Source organism: Pyxicephalus adspersus, chromosome 9 (genome assembly GCF_032062135.1).
Source record: "Pyxicephalus adspersus chromosome 9, UCB_Pads_2.0, whole genome shotgun sequence".
Taxonomy (NCBI): Eukaryota; Metazoa; Chordata; class Amphibia; order Anura; family Pyxicephalidae; genus Pyxicephalus; species Pyxicephalus adspersus.
The window spans coordinates 8,009,811-8,030,176 of NC_092866.1; the positions used below are offsets into that span (position 1 = coordinate 8,009,811).

The 20,366-nt window shown below is 40.6% G+C and overlaps 1 long non-coding RNA gene across 1 annotated transcript in view; it reads right to left on the reverse strand.

Annotated features, from left to right (window-relative positions):
* The window catches only part of LOC140338096 (uncharacterized), a 56,755-nt gene extending 37,739 nt beyond the window's left edge, over positions 1-19,016 (reverse strand). The window contains exons 1-3 of the long non-coding RNA XR_011922180.1: positions 18,917-19,016; positions 18,276-18,406; positions 8,844-8,932 (exon numbers count right to left, since the gene is read on the reverse strand). This is a non-coding gene — a long non-coding RNA (uncharacterized lncRNA). The remainder of the gene's footprint in view (positions 1-8,843; positions 8,933-18,275; positions 18,407-18,916) is intronic.
* Between the last annotated feature and the right edge of the window lie 1,350 nt (positions 19,017-20,366).

The window sequence follows — 20,366 nt, forward strand, 5'->3', positions numbered from 1 at the left end:
GCGAGCCCGACCCCTGCGCTCAGTACGGTGTGCGAGCCCGACCCCTGCGCTCAGTACGGTGTGCGAGCCCGACCCCTGCGCTCAGTACGGTGTGCAAGCCCGATCCCTGTGCTCAGTATGGTGTGCGAGCCCGATCCCTGCGCTCAGTATGGTGTGCGAGCCCGATCCCTGCGCTCAGTATGGTCTGCAAGCCCGATCCCCAGCACCCCCCCCCCACCCCCACACAACATCAAAGCCAAGGAAATTTTAGCCCTCCATGTCCCAAAAATTTGACAGCCCAGACCATTTTGCCTGAACAAAGATGGCGTGTTTCTTCTGGAAATAAAAGCACAGGGGAACACTATGATCTCTGTAAGAGGAAATACATTCAAACTTGTTATATTTATACATAAGAACAATATGTAGCATGCACTTAACATAAAAGAATAAATCTAATATCAGGTCAGCTTTCTGTTCCAAAGCTATACATTGCTAAAATTTCCACAACTATTTTATGATGTACCGGATATCGACCACCAAGTTAATTATAACAGTAATTATAAGCCAGTCCAGAAATTCATGCTGTGATATACTGTACGTGTTTGTATTAAAAAGAGCAAAATACCCAACCAAGCAAAAGAAATCTGTAAGTGGGAGGAAGAAGAACCATTATATACCCATTCATCAATTTCAATCCACACTTTAGGGAAAACAATTGATTATAAGGGAATATAAAAAAATGGTACACCATCAAATATATTGAGATAGGCAAACCTTCCACTAATTGATGTGGATCCATCAGCAGAATTACACAGTTGGGAAAGGTGATAAAAAAGATAGGTTGTAATAACAGATAAACATCATGGTGTTACCCTTTCAGTGAAAATTATATGGTTCAGTATTCATTTTTCTGACATTTATCATAGGTGACACCCCAACGCAATTCAGAGATTCCCAGGGAGACCACGGACTGCTGGCTTTATCGCTTTTTACCATTCAGCTCATGCAATTTAAGCATTGCACAGTTTTAGTTGCACCGGTACGACTTCTTAACACCATTAGAATCCAGTGGACCGTAGATTTGATTCTTTATTATTAAAAGGTTACAAAAAAGATGAAGTTTTAAGTGCATCTGCTCAAATAAGTCAATGAGGCGTGATAAGTAGATGATGTAAACCCAAATTATAAAATATTAAATTTACAGAGATAAAACTAATATAAAAAAAAAACATTTTTAGTGTGACTGCTGTTGGAGTCTCTGGCTGGACCAATAGGCAAGGAGAATTGCCAAGTGTCACTCCAATGACATTATTCCCTCATCTCCAAGTTCCATTCCCTCCTCCTATTAACGTTTAATACAACAACAGAATCCAAGAGTTCTGCTTGAACATGGTATATTTTCAAAGAGGCATCACAGCAGGATGGTAATAAAGTCCTGACGCGTTTCACACAAACGTGCTTGCTTACAGCAGGTTTTATTTTTCGGCATTCATGTAAGTGGAATATTCACTCTTCCTTATTAGATGAAAAGGCTGGCAGGTACAGCGGCTTCAAGGCGCACAGCGGGACTTACGTCATTGTTGCATTGTAATGTAAGTGGGTAAGTGTATCACCCTTGATAAAGTAATGCCAGGGTAAAAGGAAAAGTTCTCATTTTTAGCATTTTTGAAAAATTGCAAAGTGAGAAATGTACATCAAACAGCATAGAAAACCTAAGGAGCCCATGTGCAGCAACTTACTAAAAGTTTTAAACTTGACATGCATTTCAAATTAGTTAAAAGTTTTGATTTTTTATTATTTCAAACCTGCCTCTTTCATTAGAATACCAGCTGGTGATCCTGCCATGAAGTAAGCATCAGGTGGAAGGATATTCTGCCCAACACTGCCTACGTCATACCAGCCCAGTGTAACTCAACTGGAGACCTAAGAGGCTGACCATCAAGGAAAGTGATCACTACTATAAGGGAACACAGTACCTCAAGGGGACATATTGGACACCAACCTAAGAGGTATCAATAGCCACCAATGAAATGGGAAACACCGGCCACCAATGAAACGGGAAACACCGGCCACCAATGAAACGGAAACACCGGCCACCAACAAAGGGGAAACACCGGCCACCAACAAAGGGGAAACACTCACTACCAATGGAAGACTATATATAGACTACTAATAAAAGAAAAACAGTGACCACCAATGTAGGAGAAACACTATTAACCAACAAAAAAGAAACACAAACTACCAATGAAGTAGGAAATATCAAAATGAGTGAACAGTGACTACCAATGAAGGGGAAACACTGACCACCAACACAATGACAATCAGCGAAATGGCCACTCTAACCACCAACATAAGGGGCCCACACACAAAAGCAGTTGAAGACAAAAAATGGGAATTCCAGTTAACCACAAGAAAATGGAAAGGAATTTGCCTCAATCCAACCTGAAAAGATTCAATAAAACTGCTGTAGTTTTTTGTGATGTAAATTAGTTTTTCTCAAGAAGATTAGTAGCTGCCAATATATAGCTCAGCTTGACCAAATTAACTTTGGCAAACGATCAAACTTGTGTTGTGCTGTCATATGCACACACTTGATCGTATGTTTGATAATTGTTGATCAAAAGTGACTAAAATCTCTGGTCAGGTTTAGCATTTTACTTATATGTATTATGTATGTTGGAATAATAGCGCTCTTCCATTATTGAAAAGAAAAAATATGCCATTTATCACCTGCTGTGTTTTGCTGTCAACAGAGATACACAAACTACAACAGTGACACCTAGAGGTTGTGACAACTCAAGAAAACATGAGTAGTGAAATGAAATAAACATACATTATGCAAAGATTTGTCCAAAAAAGGCAAATTAAAGTGAATGTAAACCTAAAACTGGAAGATATTTGGTTTGCAAATCGTCAGTGTACCATAAACAGTTGCCACTTTTACCTGTACCGTTTTCACTTTTTTAAATCTCTTTTTTGCTTCTCAGTGCTGCTGACCTTTTCCAGCATTTTAAAAATCTGTGTTAAGGAATACTGTATTGCCTGCACAACATAGGTCTACAGTGTTGAACTGCTCCTGCCCTGGGCCGGTCCTGCCCAATCCAACACCGCCCGCGCCGGTCCTGCCCAATCCAGCACCGCCCGGGCCGGTCCTGCCCAATCCAGCACCGCCCGGGCCGGTCCTGCCCAATCCAGCACCCCCCGGGCCGGTCCTGCCCAATCTAGCATCACCCGGGCCCGTCCTGCCCAATCCAGCACCACCCGGGCCCGTCCTGCTCAATCCAGCACCACCCGGCCCGGTCCTGCCCAATCCAGCACCACCTCCAAGCTAGTATCTCAGCCCAGACAGCCAAGATGGTGCCATTTTGTGGAAAACAAAGATCAGATACAAAGATAAAGGCATTGCAATGGAGAGTTCTGTGATCTCTCTGACAGATAATAAATATCTGTAAGCTTTCCTCATACACATTACTTAGCATGTTGCACTTAACATGAAAAATAGATCTGATGTTAGGCTCACTTTAGGCTGCATCCTCATATCTGTGGCTGAGAAACTTGCGGTAATAGGTTATAAAATTCCTTTTCTGCAAAAGCTTTGATGAAAACCATATAAATGTTTTGCGGTTCTGTATTCTCACCCTGCAAACCATCTTCATCACTAAATAATGTACGGGTGCATGGTGGACCTATAAATCCTAACAAGAAAGATGCATTTTCCTTGAGCACCCATCAGTGACAGCGCAGGCAGAGGTATAAATAAAGCGGGATATATTCTGCGGTAATTGGACACGTATCTCCTTATTATCCAGCACAGAGCAGGCTGTGGCAGACACCGACTGCAAATGTACACAGAGTAATATACGGTACAGTGAAAGGTTATTAAAGCTAAACTGCGAGCAAACAGCTAAACGCGTAGATAAAATACATATATGAAAGCGGTTTTACCTGCCAAATGATTTGTATTCCTGGCAATCGGATTCTAAGATTTACATAGCTTTTCCAAACAGGCCTGTCCTGCAAAGAAGGGGACCTGACCTTTTTCTGTTGCGGTTTTGATATTACATAAGTCTCTTCCTCACTCCATGCCCATGACTGGCCACTGAATGGAGAAGCATCTCACTGAGCATGCGCCTTGCATTGTAGCACAGTCAGGTCAGCTCTCCCTGCTGCCTCTCCCACCACCTCCAAGTTCTGGTATATGAGGCCTTTTACATTTAATGCGGAGTTATCGAGTGCTGAGCTGCCTTTGTTACCCTATTTGTTACATAAAATGATAAATAAATCCTTTCTATATATCGGGCTCTGCAGCCTACCTCTCCTCAAAACCTAGTCAGGGCTTCTGATGGCAGAGGGCTTATATGGATTTTCAGTGCACTTTGGAAATCATTGGGTAATTTTTGTTAGCTAAAGAGCAACTTGAAGTGAACAGCCCCAGGAGGCAGATAACCATAAACATTGGGTCACTGGAGAGTTCTCCATCTAATATGTCATTTAGGGATGAGCCAGCAAGTTTTTAAAACTTGATCTTGAGCCAGCAAGTTTTTAAAACTTGATCTTGCAGCGAACTCGGCTGTTCCCGCTTACCGAAATTGTAAGCCAGAAGGGCCGGTGTAAATTCGCCAAACGAGATAAAAAAAAAAAAAAAACCATTGCGGGCTGTGCTGATCAATGAATGCAGCTGTGGCTGCATTCATTGATCATCTCAGTGTGCAATCCTTGGCACTAGAGGTTAAATGGGGACAAGTCTCCCCATGCAAAACCTCTAGTGCTCTCTGGCTGAGGAAAGCTTTTTAACCTCTACCCTGTTTCCCCGATGATAAGACACTGTCTTATTTTTTTTTGAAGGCCAAAATATGCTCTAGGGCTTATTTTCAGGGGGATGCCTTATTTACCCATGAAGAAGACTACAGTACACAGTTTTTTTCATTTTTACCTAAAAAGGGGGGGCTGTCTTATTTGATGGCCCTGCCTTATCATCGGGGAAACACGGTAGTGCCCTGGGATCACAGTGGATTCTCAGGGCTGCATTCAGTCTTGCAGCCCTGGGAATCCTGTTTGAGGCATTCTCTCTGATTCCTAATGTTCATACAGTAAAAAATGGAACACAAAAGAGCAAAGTACAAAGATGAAAGCTAAATACGGCTATTGTCACCAGAAAAGTATTCAGCAAAAATATGGATTGCCTAAAGTAAACCTATAGCAAATATAAAATAGCAAACTAAAGTAATTGGTCTGAGAACAGGGAAGGATACCCTCTTCCTCACTGAAGTAATAAAAGTGTCAACTACTAATAACTCATAAAAGCAAAGACTAGCACTGTATAGCAGGCACCATGGGGCAAATTGCTCCCGACCTAATAGCATCATTCACCTCAGTGGAAAGCACTAATGTACGAAGGGGCGCTTACCACAGACCAGTAACGCTTACACACAGACCAGGGGGCTCTACAATAATTTATCTGCACAAGGCATACCCAAGACAGCTGCAGGCTGCACATTACATAGTATAGCCATGAGGACTATGTAGTGCTTCACAATTTGTATATATGATTGATGCACAATCGGGGCTGGTTTTGTAATTTTTTTTCTCCCCAAGGTCAGTTATCTTGGGCAGTCATAAAGATAGTAAACGGTTACTGGTGGGAGTCATAATGGTTGATGGCAGAACAGCCCAATGCTAAACACTTTTATGTATTTTATAATTCCAGGCATGAAAACTGTATAAATGCCACTACTAATGGCCATGGCAAATCTATGGCTTTGTAAGAAATACAGACCTGTGTACAATGTAAGTCATACTGTATATTTTGTAATTCACTTCACTATCTAACCATAAAATAATATGTGCATAATATGCAGGTAATTTACCTATAAAAGCCTCCCTTGTAGACATCTGAAAGCCCCAAGACTGTTAGGTGTCGCCATCTTGATTGTGACGTTATCAGCCCCCGCATACTCAGAGCGGACACCTAAAATGTAATTTCCTTCACTCCTATCCTGACTGCTACATAAATGTTTAACTATGGTAATTAAATAAGGGGCATAGGAGCTTCAGTTCCAGCTTGTAATAAGGGATATGTGTATGTACAGTAATTAGGTCTAAATTTGGTCTGGTGTTGGTCAATCATGGCCCTTAGGCACCCATTTTTAACTGAGAGCATTAAATGTATTGGATACGTATGCCAAAGACATGAAAGTCTTAAGCTGAATGTTCCAATTTTATATTCCCTTTACTCTTTAGGCCACTACCACCATACGGAATGCTTAACCACATCCACTATTCCCAATGGTGCATGTCATCCAAGATTGTCCCAGATCTTTAACAATCCTAGCAACACCCCCGAGTCTCTTTAAAGTTACAATAGTTTAACACTAAATATGCAGATTGTTACAAAAAGAAATACTTTGACAAATCAGACGTATTTGCTGTCAGGTAAAAGAATTAAAAAAAAGAAAAGCCATGATTGTTTGAGATAACAGCAAGGTGTCACATTCACCAGGGCACTTTGCCACATTATCAGACGTCCTCTTTGGAGTTACATTTCTTTTATAACGACACAAAGACCAGAAAGCCAAAAAGAACCATGAAAATTCAAGTCATTTCTGTAACTTCAAGTCATTCTTTGAAACTACAATTAATCCTCGGAGATTGACTGTACTCTCTGAGATGAATGGAGAGAGGAGACGTTGGGTCTGGAAGCAGAAAATTAGTGGTGTGCAAAAAGATCTTTCAGAATTACATTTAGAGATGGCACCCGAGGCTGAGATCTTGTATGCAGAGAACAGTGAAGGTGGGAGACTTTTCAGCAATAATGAGGTTATGAGATGGAAACAAGAAGTACGAAGCCTGATTCTAACACTCGTCATGTCTGTTGGGTATGCGTTGACTAATTGATACAAGAGAGGAGAAAGTACTATGCAAGGTTTAAAGTGAACCGGTGGTTTTAAAGCAAACAGTTTTTAAGTCTGTAATGTGCTTTACAGAGATTATCATCACACAGAACAAATCAATTCTTAAATCATTAAATTTAAACTCTAGGTTTTGAAAAAATAGAAATTTTGCCCAGTGTATCAGGAAATAAATTCAGCTCTGGATGCAAAATTCACCTTTTCTCTGGTGCTGCCCCTCAATGAACCAAGCCAAATTTTTTTAAGCAATGGGATTGCCATGATGGCAGTGGGATGTGGATCCAATGCCAACTCCCAAGGTTAGGGCTAAGCAATAATGGTGCATCTAGACAGAATTTCCATGCATCCCCATTTATTAATACAGCCTTTTGTGCTGTAGGGTTATTTTAAATATTTGTGGGTTACATTTAGAAGTTTCTAATTAGTTGTAGTGTGGTGAGGGTTGGTTGGTTTGCTGTTGCTGCATAGGTGGTACCTGTTCAGGTATAGACTCCAACAACTCATTGCCTTTTGCAGCATCTTTCAGGCCATGGATTTTTGGTACTTTGTTAGGGGAAGAAGCTTTTAAATGTTTAAATAGCTGGGGAAAGGAGACATGAAATGCTGAATGAGAATTGAGGGCAAATAACTCCAAAGGCCTCCGATACTTGAAGCCATTTCCCTATGGACAGGATCTGGCAGGAGCTCTGAATTGAGGATTGGGACTGAAGGGTAAACGTCACTCCACTATAAAGAATTTGTCCCTTAATGGATCTGTTTGCAAATACCAATTGTAACGGGGAATCCATATTACTGCAAGCAAGTGTTCCGTGATGCTCTGCTGCCCTTACCTTGTCTCTTCTGTTGGAATTTATAATAAAACTGTGAAAAAAAAGTTCTGCCTATGTGAGTAGTCACCCCACTAGGAAGGACCCAGTTTGGCATAGCACAGGGGGATTGCTTATGGTAACGGGATGCTTACAAGGCAGATTAGAGGCAGCAAACCCCAAAAGTCCAAAAAAACAGCAGTTTTTTTTTTGTTTAGGCAAGTGTTACAGCGCACTCTCCAGCACAACAAAACAATAAACAATAGCCCAGCTGGGCATCTGGCTACCTCACTTAGGTGCCCTCTCCTACTAACACATTCACTATATCAATACTGTTCCATTTACAGTTTCATAGTACTGTTTGGCCACTGGCTTGCTTGGAATCCACTCTGGCTCTCCCTCAGCCTGGAATCCACTCTGGCTCTCCCTCAGCCTGGAATCCACTCTGGCTCTCCCTCAGCCTGGAATCCACTCTGGCTCTCCCTCAGCCTCCTGCTGATCAATTCTCTCCCCTTGCACCTGAGTGCAGGTGGATATATCCCAGTCAGGATTGGGTTGGGCCAAGGACCTTCATATGGGTCATTGCACCCCATCCCTGTGGACGGGGGATGAACCTAACATAAAGGGTGATACGAGGGGATTGGGTGGCGATTCTGTCCCTGTGCACATCTCTAGCACTAGGGATTACTGTAAGCATTAACTAGAGCGATATATAGCCATTTTTTGTGCACAAAAATAAGTCCAACATAGTTGAACTCCATAGTTGAATCTTCCCCGCTTTTAGAAAGAAAAAAAAAGCCCAGGGTACACCCAACAATAATAAAAAACATTGTAGTTTAGCCTTCCCTAATAATTTTAATGCATTTTCAACAAAAGTGCAATATTTTGGCTAAAATTTTTAATAAAATTTTAAAGTAGCAAAAACGAATTATCTTCCCATGGTCGAGAACAAAAGCACCATCCCCTCCCATTCAGGCTGCCTCATTACACCGGTTTTCAGGATAATATTGTTACGGTGTGGCTTTGCGATATAATACACATATGCTGAGATGCACTTATTACATGGCTTTATGGATTTCTCCTCTTGAAACTAGCTTTGCTTTTTATTTCCCAACTGTTGGTTCAATTTATCACCACTGAGCGTAATTACCTTCTTCTCTTTTGTTGCTTTCCTTTTATAATTGCACTTTTTTAATTCTTCTTGGAGGCCCCATTGTTAAGATTTGGTTTCAAAGAAAACTGCATAAAAAAGAAAAAAAAAAAAAGAATTAATTGCTGCGTAGGACAGATTTCTATGGTGTGTTGGGTTATTGGATGACAAGCTTTGGATATATATGTGGATTAACATCCACAAAACAATATAAAAGGAAGCTACAACCTTATTGGAGCTTGCAAGCTCCATGATCCGCAAAGCATGAGAGGGTTTTGCAATCCATATCTCAGCTCTGCAGACCATCTGACTAGCTGCTATTGCCCAGTGATGCTCATTAATATGGGTTCTTTCATTCGAAGACAATGCTTTTTCTGGCAAGGTCTGCCAACCTGCTTGTCCAACGGTGGACAATGAAATCAAAAAAGGTGGAAAAATTTCATCGGTAAAGTAAGCCAACTGTTTCGTTTAACTGCCACCAGGACCTGAAAGTAGCTCCTTTAATCTAGATTTTCTGGGCCCCCAACAAAACTGGAAAAGATGTGTTGGCACCTGGAGGTGCCAAATGTATGGGCATCTTGAGCGATGATCAGTTTCTCGGCTGTCCTGGTTTGAACAGATTGAAGCTCTCGCATTTATTGTTCTCCCTATGCTTCTCCATTTTTTCACACTCTGCTTATTCCAACCCCCCTGAAAGCCCTTGTGGTTCTTTAGAGAAAGATCCTAAATTATTTCTGGGGAAACGAGGACCACAGAATACTAAAGACAATGCTTTGTTGGAAAAGTGGTTTGGGAGCCACCAATTTTCACCTCTATCTCTGCCTCCCATTGGTTAGTTAGCGCCAATGCACACTCCCACAACCTGCGACCCCAGTGGACAGAGCTGGGGGCCCTCTCCTGTTCCTCCATTTCAGTTAGGGCAATAATGTGGACGGAGACCCCACCATACCCTGCCCTGTTTGCCTTCTTATCTCTCTGGGCCAGTAAGGCTACCTTGTGTCCTCCCAATGTTCCATGGCTTCTACTTTATATTAAACGGTTGTCTACTTTATGTAAAGCAAAGGTTTGAGTTTAGGTCTGCTTTAACTGGTGGTTACACTGGATTTAAAGGTTCATGCCTTGCCCTTTTCTCTCGCCCTTTTCTGCAATTGAATTTCCTGCTATGCCTTTCTTATTCTTTCCCCCGCTCATTCTTCTGCGTCCCGACCTCTCTGACTTAGTTCTTTTCTCCAAAACCTTTCCTCATATGAGGCTCATAGATGCTTTATTCCATTATTTCCTTTTTATTGGTAGATTTAAGCAGCTTTTCTTTTAGGTGAACCATATTGTTATCAGAAGTCTCACCTTTATACTGCTTGAATTACTGTTCAAATTGGGGTGTAAAAGAGAATTTTGTTTGTTTGGTTCTTTATTATATTTTTATTCTGTTTATTGCCTTTACAAATGTTGTATTCTCTGTTTAATATTGTAAATGTTTAATAAAAAAAAACATTGAAATAGAAATCACAATTACTGCCAAAGTAATAGCAGAAAGCTTTGTGTATTAGTACAGCTCCCCACCCCTTACCTTTAGTATGCCATGTTCCCATGATAGGATTAAAGCAATGTGAGGGGGAAATTGGCTCAGTTTAGCTATTCATTTACTAGTTTAGTATATTTAGCAATATGTAAAGCAAATTTAAAAAAAATAAATAAATAAAAACTGTAGCAATACTCTTCTAGCAACTAGCATAACTTTTCCATTCCATAATAACCCATTTCCAGTGAGCCTAGGCTGTCATGGACAAACCTGGAGAAGGTAAGTCACCATATCTTAATTGGCCTACAATACAAATCTGCTCTCTGCATAAAGGACCTAAAGGCATAATGTGATCAAAATGTGAACAGAAGGAGAGAAAAAAAAATTATATATAATAATATATATATATATATATATATATATATATATATATATATATATACATACACACACACACACACACACACACACACACACATATATACAAGAATGCTGGGGGATCAGAGGGTACACTAGTCTATGGCATCATGGTGCCATAGAAAAGTAGGTACACCTTCAAAAAACAGAAGTTCTACTTTAAAAATCATTGAGCATTTATACATTTAATGCAATTTTTTTATTGCACATCAACAAGTAGGTGCATTGGATTGTTTGAAGTGGTGAAAAATGCATCTGTGTGATGCTTTGCCATACACTGCAATGGTTTATGCATGGCTGCTATAGATTTTATTGATGGTAACGCAGTGCATGGCTGTTGAAAAATGCATGAAAACACATGGATATTTCAGCGCAGGGAAGAATGCATTTAGAAAGCATAATACAATAACAATACCCTCTTCACATGCACACATTTTGCTATCTATATCAATACCCGTCCTTCAAAAACTCAGCTTAGTGTTTCCTAAAGACATAAAATCTTTCATGCATCCTATTAATAAAATTATCCTGATTTATAATTGAGAACATAACCAGTAACTCCTTTTTTTTCTAAACTTGCCCGTAGGTCTGCTTTAATGCTTTGCGGCAGTCGCTTATGGAAAAGTCAGATTTGCCTCCCAGCCTGGGATCAAACATACGGAGGCCGAGAGCTTTTTGACAGAACACAGATCACATCTGCTAGCAGCATTTTGAAGCAGTACGGAAACACTTTTGTGCTCAGAACTTGCTCCTCTAATTTAATACGCTGGTTTTTGCATGAGCAGCACAGCTCGGAGAAAAAACGCTCCATTTTTATTCCCGTCATGCAAACTGTATCTTGCCACCTTGGCGATTGCTTGCAGTCCCTTTTTCTAGCATTTATCAGACGATTGAGATTGTGGAAAGATATCAGGGTAAAAATGCAGATCTGAGTTTTAATTAGAGTGACCCTTGTCGGAACATATATGCCACAATACAAACCGCTCACGGTGGGTACCGGCTGCCATTAGGTCATTGGAAAGCTTATCACAGATGTAATTGTTACCTGCAAACTCACAAGGCCATTTTCAGGGCAAGGCACAAGCTGGCTCATTAAACATCACTATTTGCAGTTTAAATTACTACATAACCCCAATGTCACTTTAACAAAACATGAGCTGCAGATAGGGCCCTTCCGGCTTTAACAATCACATGCAAAATAATTTAAAGAAATGGTGGAAAGACAGATTATAGTGGAATGGTGCTCTAGGCAAGCAAGCAGCTTTATCTCCCTATCCCTATGATTACTATTAATAAGAGAAGCCCCCTTTTTTTGACTCCTCTGGCTTGGCCCACTACATCAGACAATAATTGCCTACAAGACCATTCTTATTTTTGAAGTGACATGCAGATTTATAACTTTGGTCATTTGCCTTGCCTCCTAGTTTATTACAGGCTGTAGCTGCACCCAATAGACATCTACTGGGCCCTAGGCTATTCCCAAATTGTCTTGTAGATGCGCATGGGCAACCAGTACCCATTCTTGGCATGTCATACTAAACAAGTACAGAACAAAAGCTTTGCTCCATGAACTAATTAGACCTTGATGGATATAGACTGTAGCACTTACGGCTAGCCTGGAACCTTTGGCAAAATATTATCATAGGATTTATTATTTTTAAGGGTTTTGAATTCATCATTTAAAAGCAACTCCGCATGTACATTTCAGTTTACCCCACTGTCTAGCTGGTGTGCTTTCTTTTGGAAGGAACTGAAGGTGGTTAAAGGTTCCTGGAGTGGATATGTATGAGAGGACTCACAATATTGTTCCAGATTTCTGCACCCGTTGTCCATTTTTGGACTGCAATTTAACTTGGTGGAGTACTGAATGGCAATGGCTACCCTTCTCCTGTATTTATAGGTTATGCTCGGCATTTGCCATCAGCTCTATCAGCATAATTTCTGACAACCATAGATATAGTACATTATTGCACTATGCATTTGGGATTGCTCATGTCAGTTGCACATTCTAACTGAACATCGAGCCTTTAGTCTTTTAAAGTTTTTACTTTTTTCAGCACATGATTAAAGTATCTATATTCTGTCTTTGAAATATGAACTTAGTACTTAACATTCAGCAAAGTGTGCATAGCAAACACCACTTAAAGAAATAGGCTGTCATTTGCTTAGCTGAGTTTCATTGTCTTTTGATCTATTGTGGGGATTCTGCTGCCTGTCTGACATTCCGGCACAAGGCAACAGTTTAAATGAGATGATTATCTTCTTGTAGAATGAAGACAAAATCATAGTGACATAATTTGAAACAAATTTACTGTCTTTCTTTTCTGAATAGGAAACCTCTGTGCACTTTTTACACTTAAGAAAAGGTAAAACGATTTTTTTGCAGAAATAAAAAAACAATGGAAAGCTTGCGATAGCTTTTGACATGCATTAGATAATCAGGTAAAAATATACAAATGGGACACTTTTTTTACCCATTAACCTCCTAGCGTTCTAATTTTATCCGTACTTCTATGCAAAAAGCGTTACTTTTTTTGGATGGAAATTTATTTTACATTATAGGCTATAATTTTTCCGATCCTCCCGCCAGCACCGATGCATGCACCAACGTCACCTGGGAAACCCCAGAAATCGTCTCTGCAGTCGCCGGCTGAAGATCGAAGAGGAAGGATGTGTCCCCAGGACCTGCGGGGACTGGCAGGATGCCAATGGAGCAAGTTAAGTAGGTTTTTAAGTTTTAGGGGACTCCGATTGCGACTCGGGATTACCATTTTTTGCAGGTAAAATCCACCCCAAGTCACACTTGGATTAACGCTGGGGGGGAGGAGGGTAAAGCAGAGTTTCTCAACCAGGGTTCCTCCAGCGGATGCTAAGGGTCCTTTAAGCAATGAGTAATTTGCGCCTCTCAGTTCAGTTTAAGTGACACCAATTATTTTTTTGGCTATCTGTAAGGGTGACATTCTTCCCAATGGCCAGCAATGTAAGAGGCCATAAATAATGTACTGTGAGCTGTGGACATTATATCAGAATTCTCTAAAGACCTGAAAGTTATTTAAAGGGTCCCCCCATTTTAAAAAGGTTGAAAAAGGCTGCATTAAATAGATTTGTAATCCTGCTAGGTGGGTGACATACTTTTCTCCAGGGAAGTTTAACAATGCAGCTTGGTCACTTGTCAGCAGTTTGGAGGGTGTCATTTCGTTCATAACCGCCATTATGGTTTTTCTTTTAAGTTTCCAAGCATAAGCCCCCACAGGCTTTAGACAACAACATGACAAAATGCAGCAATCTGCTCAGTGCATTCTCTTTGCTTCAAATCTAACATGTTGGTTTGAAAGTGAGGAAAGATGAAGCATCCACGGTGGCTGTCCAACTGTTTTTAATGAAAGGATTTCAAAGTGCCCTCATTTGAGGTGGGGTAGGAATTGTGAGGACTAAAGCTGGCCATACTCAGCTTGATTAGTGCATGACCAGGTACACAACTGTATATGGATTAACACCGTACACCACAGTATAGATCAGTTGTCAGCAGAAGACTGATTGATTCATGATGGGAACTGGAGATAGTCAATGGGATGGAGAAGCTTATTTTTATGCAAATCACATGCAAATGTTACGCAAATTGCAACAGCTTGGAACTGAGCCAATCAAACTTTATACTTACAGAGTTAGATTGGCTTGGTTTCAAGTCAGTGCAATTTGCATTAATTAGCATGTATTTTGCATATAATCTAATGGGGGCTTTACATATATAGATCTGTAATATTGGCAGGGATTGCCAATAGTAGCACCTACCGCTGTTTATTATATCTACATGCCTACTGTATTAAATTCTGGGGAAGCTGAATGTTGATTGCCTGGGGCTCTTCCATCCCTGACATCCAGCAGTCAAAATAAGTGCTCCCCAATATTTTTTTTACAATAATAGCCACAACTGTGTAATCATAGTTTAGTGGGGAGCACTTATATTGGCTATTGGTTGGCAAAGACCCCGCCTAAGGCAGCACACCGGCCAGAGCCGCAGACCACGTCTGCTGTACGCATCCCAGGCTCATGGAAGTGGGCAGGTTGTGTCTCCAGACCAAAGGGTCAGGCCTGCAATGGGAGAGTGGGCGAGTTTTGGCATCATGACATCACTCTGGGGGAAGTTTCTTCCCCTTTAAGTGACACAAAACTCCCTGTGCATGCACGATCTGGAGTCCGTGAGATTAGTGGTCCATGAGCTCTTAAAGGTTGAGGACCACTGCTCTATGCTCTTACCTAAGTCAGTTGTTCAAAGATCATGTTCTGCTGCTCTCATTCACACTACAATAGCACCTACCCCTCCCACCCTCTCAACATCCATCCAACGTTGGACATGTCAATCAAATATAGATCAAGAACCCCCGGATTTTTAAAGGATTTTCATTGGAGTCAATGCTTTTATTTATCCAACATCTATTACAGCCTTTCTCAATATTTTTATCCTAATGGATGCCTTAAAAAATAATGCCCAGGTCCCAGGGAACCCCTGCCAAATAATTGGAACAATGCCGCTTACATGGATGGCCAACATTGAATTTGCCTCCCTTACTGTGGCGATTGTTATTGGTATCATACCTGTGGTCCTACAAAGTGGCGATAGATCTAGAACTATGCAGACACATCAATAAGGAATGAACCTGGGATGAACTCCCATGGGCATGTTTGGGAATTCCATCATTCCAGGCTGGCCAATCAAGATGACCAAAGATACAGAACCTAGAAGCAACAGGTGAAGATGGCGGTGCCCAGGAACAGGTGAATGTTATTAAATGTCGACCAGACTGATAAAGTTTTTATACTGCAGAAGGGACATAACATGTTCATTCCACAACAAAAACACCTGCTTGGTTACAATTTTTTTAAAAGTAAACATAGTTCCACTTTAAGCCAAACCTGCACCAAAATAGCCATTTTATAGGATGCATATTCACAAGCCTCCAGATGCAAGCTGCCAGAATTTCATTAAAAAGGCATTTTTAAAGATTTACAATAACAAGGACTGCAGAGTCAGTGGCAAATAACGCTGTATTGTATTCTGATCAGCAATGGAATCTGAATTTCAATGTATGATCTATCCCCAGCTGGCGTACCAACTCTCTGCTGACTAAGGCAAAGTGCATTCTGTATAAGCAGATGACAGCTATAGAACATTAACTTTCAAAATAAGAACGATCATCACAACAGTTTTCATGTTATGTAACATTAACTATAATTGATCATTGTCATTTATTTCATTCTGAGTAATTGCTGTGGTACGCTCACTCAAATGTATATTGTCATTCACCTACATCTATGGGCCTATTTAATAAGGGGAAGTGCAATAACTCATTGCAAACTGTAACAATCCATCAATCTGTGATCATACCTAAAGTGGATCTCCAATCCATCATTATGTTTCTTTTTCATTTTGCATCACTATCCCCATTTGGGAGAGGGATAGTTCTAGACTAAATTGGGTTAAGGACAATTAGAAGTAGGGGCCCCAAATCAATGCACAGCTTTCCAATTCTCTGCACCTATGCCATTTTTTCAGTTAGGACCCTGGGGAAAATGGGGGCCCTGGGTGATTCGCCACCCTGGGAGATTTACAATCACTTTCTGTTATGCTGACCATTGTCATTGTGAGATAAAGGGGTACAACTGCACTGGTGACAATTGGCAAAGGTGTTACTTTCCCTCACTTTGGGTAAATGTCTTCTTACTTTGTGTTGTGTTTGTAGGAGATGAACCAATAGGAAGTCTCTCTAGTAGTAAAAAACAAAAATTAAGAGATTCTAAGCCATGCTAACTTTATCCAAACACAGCAAAGGTAATACAGGTAGTCCCCGGGTTACATATGAGATAGGGACTGTAGGTTTGTTCTTAAGTTGAATTTGTATGTAAGTCGGAACAGGTACATTATTTTATTAAATGCAATTAGGACAAATGTTTGTGTCAACATATTATTAGGCAGTGTGGTGTCAGTTACTGTAAAAAATCCTCACTGAGTTAGTCACAAACAAAGCAAAACAAAAAACTTTATGGAGCCTAGACATGCATTAACTTTTGGAGCAAGCTGTGCTTTGATAGGCAAAAAGAAACAAATGAAGAGTTTGTCTTGTTCATTAAAGAGTTACAAGAGATTGCAGAAGAGCTCAGCTCCTAAGATCACCCACAACCTCAGCTGTGTTTAGCAAAAGATTTCTTCTGCAAGTCATGCAAACCGCCCCCCTGCCCCCATGAAGCCTTCGTCCTGCACACTAGTGAGCAGGGAAGCCCCGTTCATATCTAGGAGTCCTTTGTATGTTGGAGCTACCTGTATTCTTGTCCCAAAGCTACAAAAGGGTGTAAGAATCATTCCCTTAGTCTCCTTTCCTCCAGTAATCAGACTGGAGCATTGTAACAAGTCAAAGTGGAAGGTTGCAACATGGACTGATCTGTATCAACACAACCAGGAACTGCACAGGCAAATCATTGCTCAGGCAACTGTGATCCCTATAATGAAAAACTGGAATTGTTAACCTAAAGTAGTCAAAATGGATACATTTCGAAGGAAAAAATAGGACTGATGCTCTGTTTACTTTAAACAACACTGGAAATCAACCCTTGGCATTGCAAACAGTTTATATATTATTATTACACAGTATTAATATAGCGCCCACATATCATACAGTGCTGTACAAAGTCCATAGTCATGTCACTAGCTGTCACTCAAAGGAGCTCACAATCTAAAGTCCCTACCATAGTCATATGTCTTTACACAGTCTAAAGTCAATTTTGGGGGGAAGCCAATTAACCTAACTGCATGTTTTTGGAATGTGGGAGGAAACCAGAGTACCGAGAGGAAACCCACACAAACACGGGGGGAGCCTGCAAACTCCATGCAGATAGTGTCCTGGTCGAGATTCCAACCTGGGACCATGCGCTGCAAAGGCCAGAGAGGTACCTCTGAGCCCCCGTGCTGCACATATACATGGATTTGTTTCACTGCTGGTGTTGTAAATTATGCAATTACTTAAAATAAGAGTCCAGTACATGCCCATTGGGCTCTATTGCTCAACATGGGCTCAGCGCAGATAGACCCAGCTCACACCAAAGCAATGCACAATACTAAATGTCATCAAAAACACAAAGTATTTTGCATCCACAGGAAAAAAAATCATGTCAACTCAGGTGCATTTAGCATGCTAAGTGCACGCAAAAGCCCATGGCAAGCCACAAGATGAAGCTTTACCCTGTTGCATGAAAATCTGCCTTACAAATGCCTGAACCCAGACTTTGTACGCTTCTGTACATACGTTTTTAATGACAGCCCCAGGAAATGGACACAAAGTGTTGTTGCATATACTCCATAAGACAATGACATGATAATAGGCTGCGGGTATTATACGGCAGGCAATATATACAGAATATAAACACGCTGTAAAAGCTGATTTCCCCAGATGAGAACATTCATGCTTCAATTGGGCAATAAACAAGCTTTATGGGGAAGTTACCTTTCCATAAGGTGAAGGAAACAGGCTGTGTGAAATGGATGGGGCAGATGCAGACTTCTTAGGATGATGCATGGATTATAATATCCCCTTGGTGTATAAATTCTAAGATGAATCAATGTAGAAGATCAAATCTATAAAAGAAAAAAATATAAATCTAAATATTATATATAAACAATATGCACTGTAAATGTAATTGAAGATTTAGGCCAATTTCAGACGTGTGGTTTACTGCATCTTCAGCTGGGCTCCTATTGAACCATATGGGAACAGTCAAGGACAGATTTTTGCACATGTTTGCATTGGAATTGGAGTGGTTTGCTGAGCCGTTCCTGGACAGGACATGTAGCTTTTGGTTTCCTTTGAGTGGCCTGCCAATTTTATTGATTTGAAAGGGAATGCATTCCAAGCACAGTAAGGTGTAATGAATGGGGTTGTGGATATTGACACAAGTCTTCAAATTAAAGTGCACAGGACAGCACAGCATCCACACAACAAAGTGTTCATCAAATGCTGTGGACTTTAAAATCTGCTCCGGGGGGCATATAGGGGCACCCAGGGGTGGCTAACCATACAGCTTTACACCGCATATGTAAAAGGTCTAAATGTGAAAGTCAATAGATGATAGACTTTCCTACACTCACCTCCATCTTCAGCCACCCATTTTCATTTTATTTTCATTTGGCATCCGTCTTTATTTTTAATTTAATTTCTGAACGAGATGTTTTTCATCTTAGGTCTGTGAGCCTTTTTGCCACACTTCTCCCACTCACTCTGCCTTGTCAAGTACTGCACAGAGTGATTCTAATCACTGAGCCTGCACACACCTGATATTTACTGAATGCATTATGGATTTAAAGTGGAACAGACTCAGCTGTCGCTTGGGCACAGAATCAAGAATGTGAATAAAAAAATAATTACATAATTATAGCTAAGTAAAGGTACTCTGCGGATGCTCTTGAATGACGCCCAATGTCATTCAACTAACTTCTTGTGAGCCCAAGGCATCAAGACTCCACCTTGGTCTGGATATGCACAAAAATGTTACAGAGAGAAGTGCCATGTTATTACGTGGTAATGCAAGATTCCAAATCTGCCAAAGGAAGAAGGGAGGGAAGAGAACCTTTGACGACACTTAAACAGACCTAAGAATGGATTGTTGTTGTTTTTTTATTATAATAATATTATACGGTATATATATTTATATTATAGTTATTTTAAAAGGTTGCACAGCTGCTCAAGTCTGTGTGGTGTAGGAGAGTGGCCCTAAGCCTAATAGAAAAATGACAATTGCTAAATATTGATTCATTTTTAAACGGCTGCACAGCTGCTCAAGTAAAAAGTTGTAGGGGGAGGGAAGGGGCTTTAGCTGAGTTTAGAGTTGTCCTTTAAAGGACAAGGGCACTTTAAAATAAAGTGCACGTATCCTTTTTGTCACTTTATTTTCCCAATGGTGCATATTCCCCAGGACCCATATTTACCTTGGTTGAATAGCCATTTGTTTACAAACTTCTGCAGAAACTTCTTCTGCTTTGAAATTTCCGCAGCCACAGGTTGGCCAATAGGCTTATCCCCAAAAAGATATTTCAAAGTTTCCCCCACATTAACCTCCTTAGCGGTAATGCTGAGTATGGCTAGGGGTGAATTATTCATACTAAAAGCGGTAACCCTGAACCACTCCCGGGGTGGAATTGTGTTTAAACAGCTTACCTCAGGGGTGTCAAATTCAAATACACAGTGGGCCAAAATTAAAAATTTAGACAACGTTGCGTTAAGGGCCAAACTTGAAACTGAAATAGCTCTTCTACTCACTTTTTTGGTTTACATTTGCACCAAAACATATGGGACATGTGGTGTTTTGCATTGGGGTACAATGCACCACCATTTACCTGCAAGGTGCATTCAATTAGAATAAATGGCACAACAGTGCACCAATGCTTGCTGCAAGCATTACAGTGTGGTAATGAATGCGTTGCAAGACTGCACAGATTTGAAGTGCACCTTAATAAAAAAAACAGCCTGTATTAATATACATGAAAACTTACTATTATATATCTCACATTTGTATAGAGATAAACAAAACATGATTTGGAA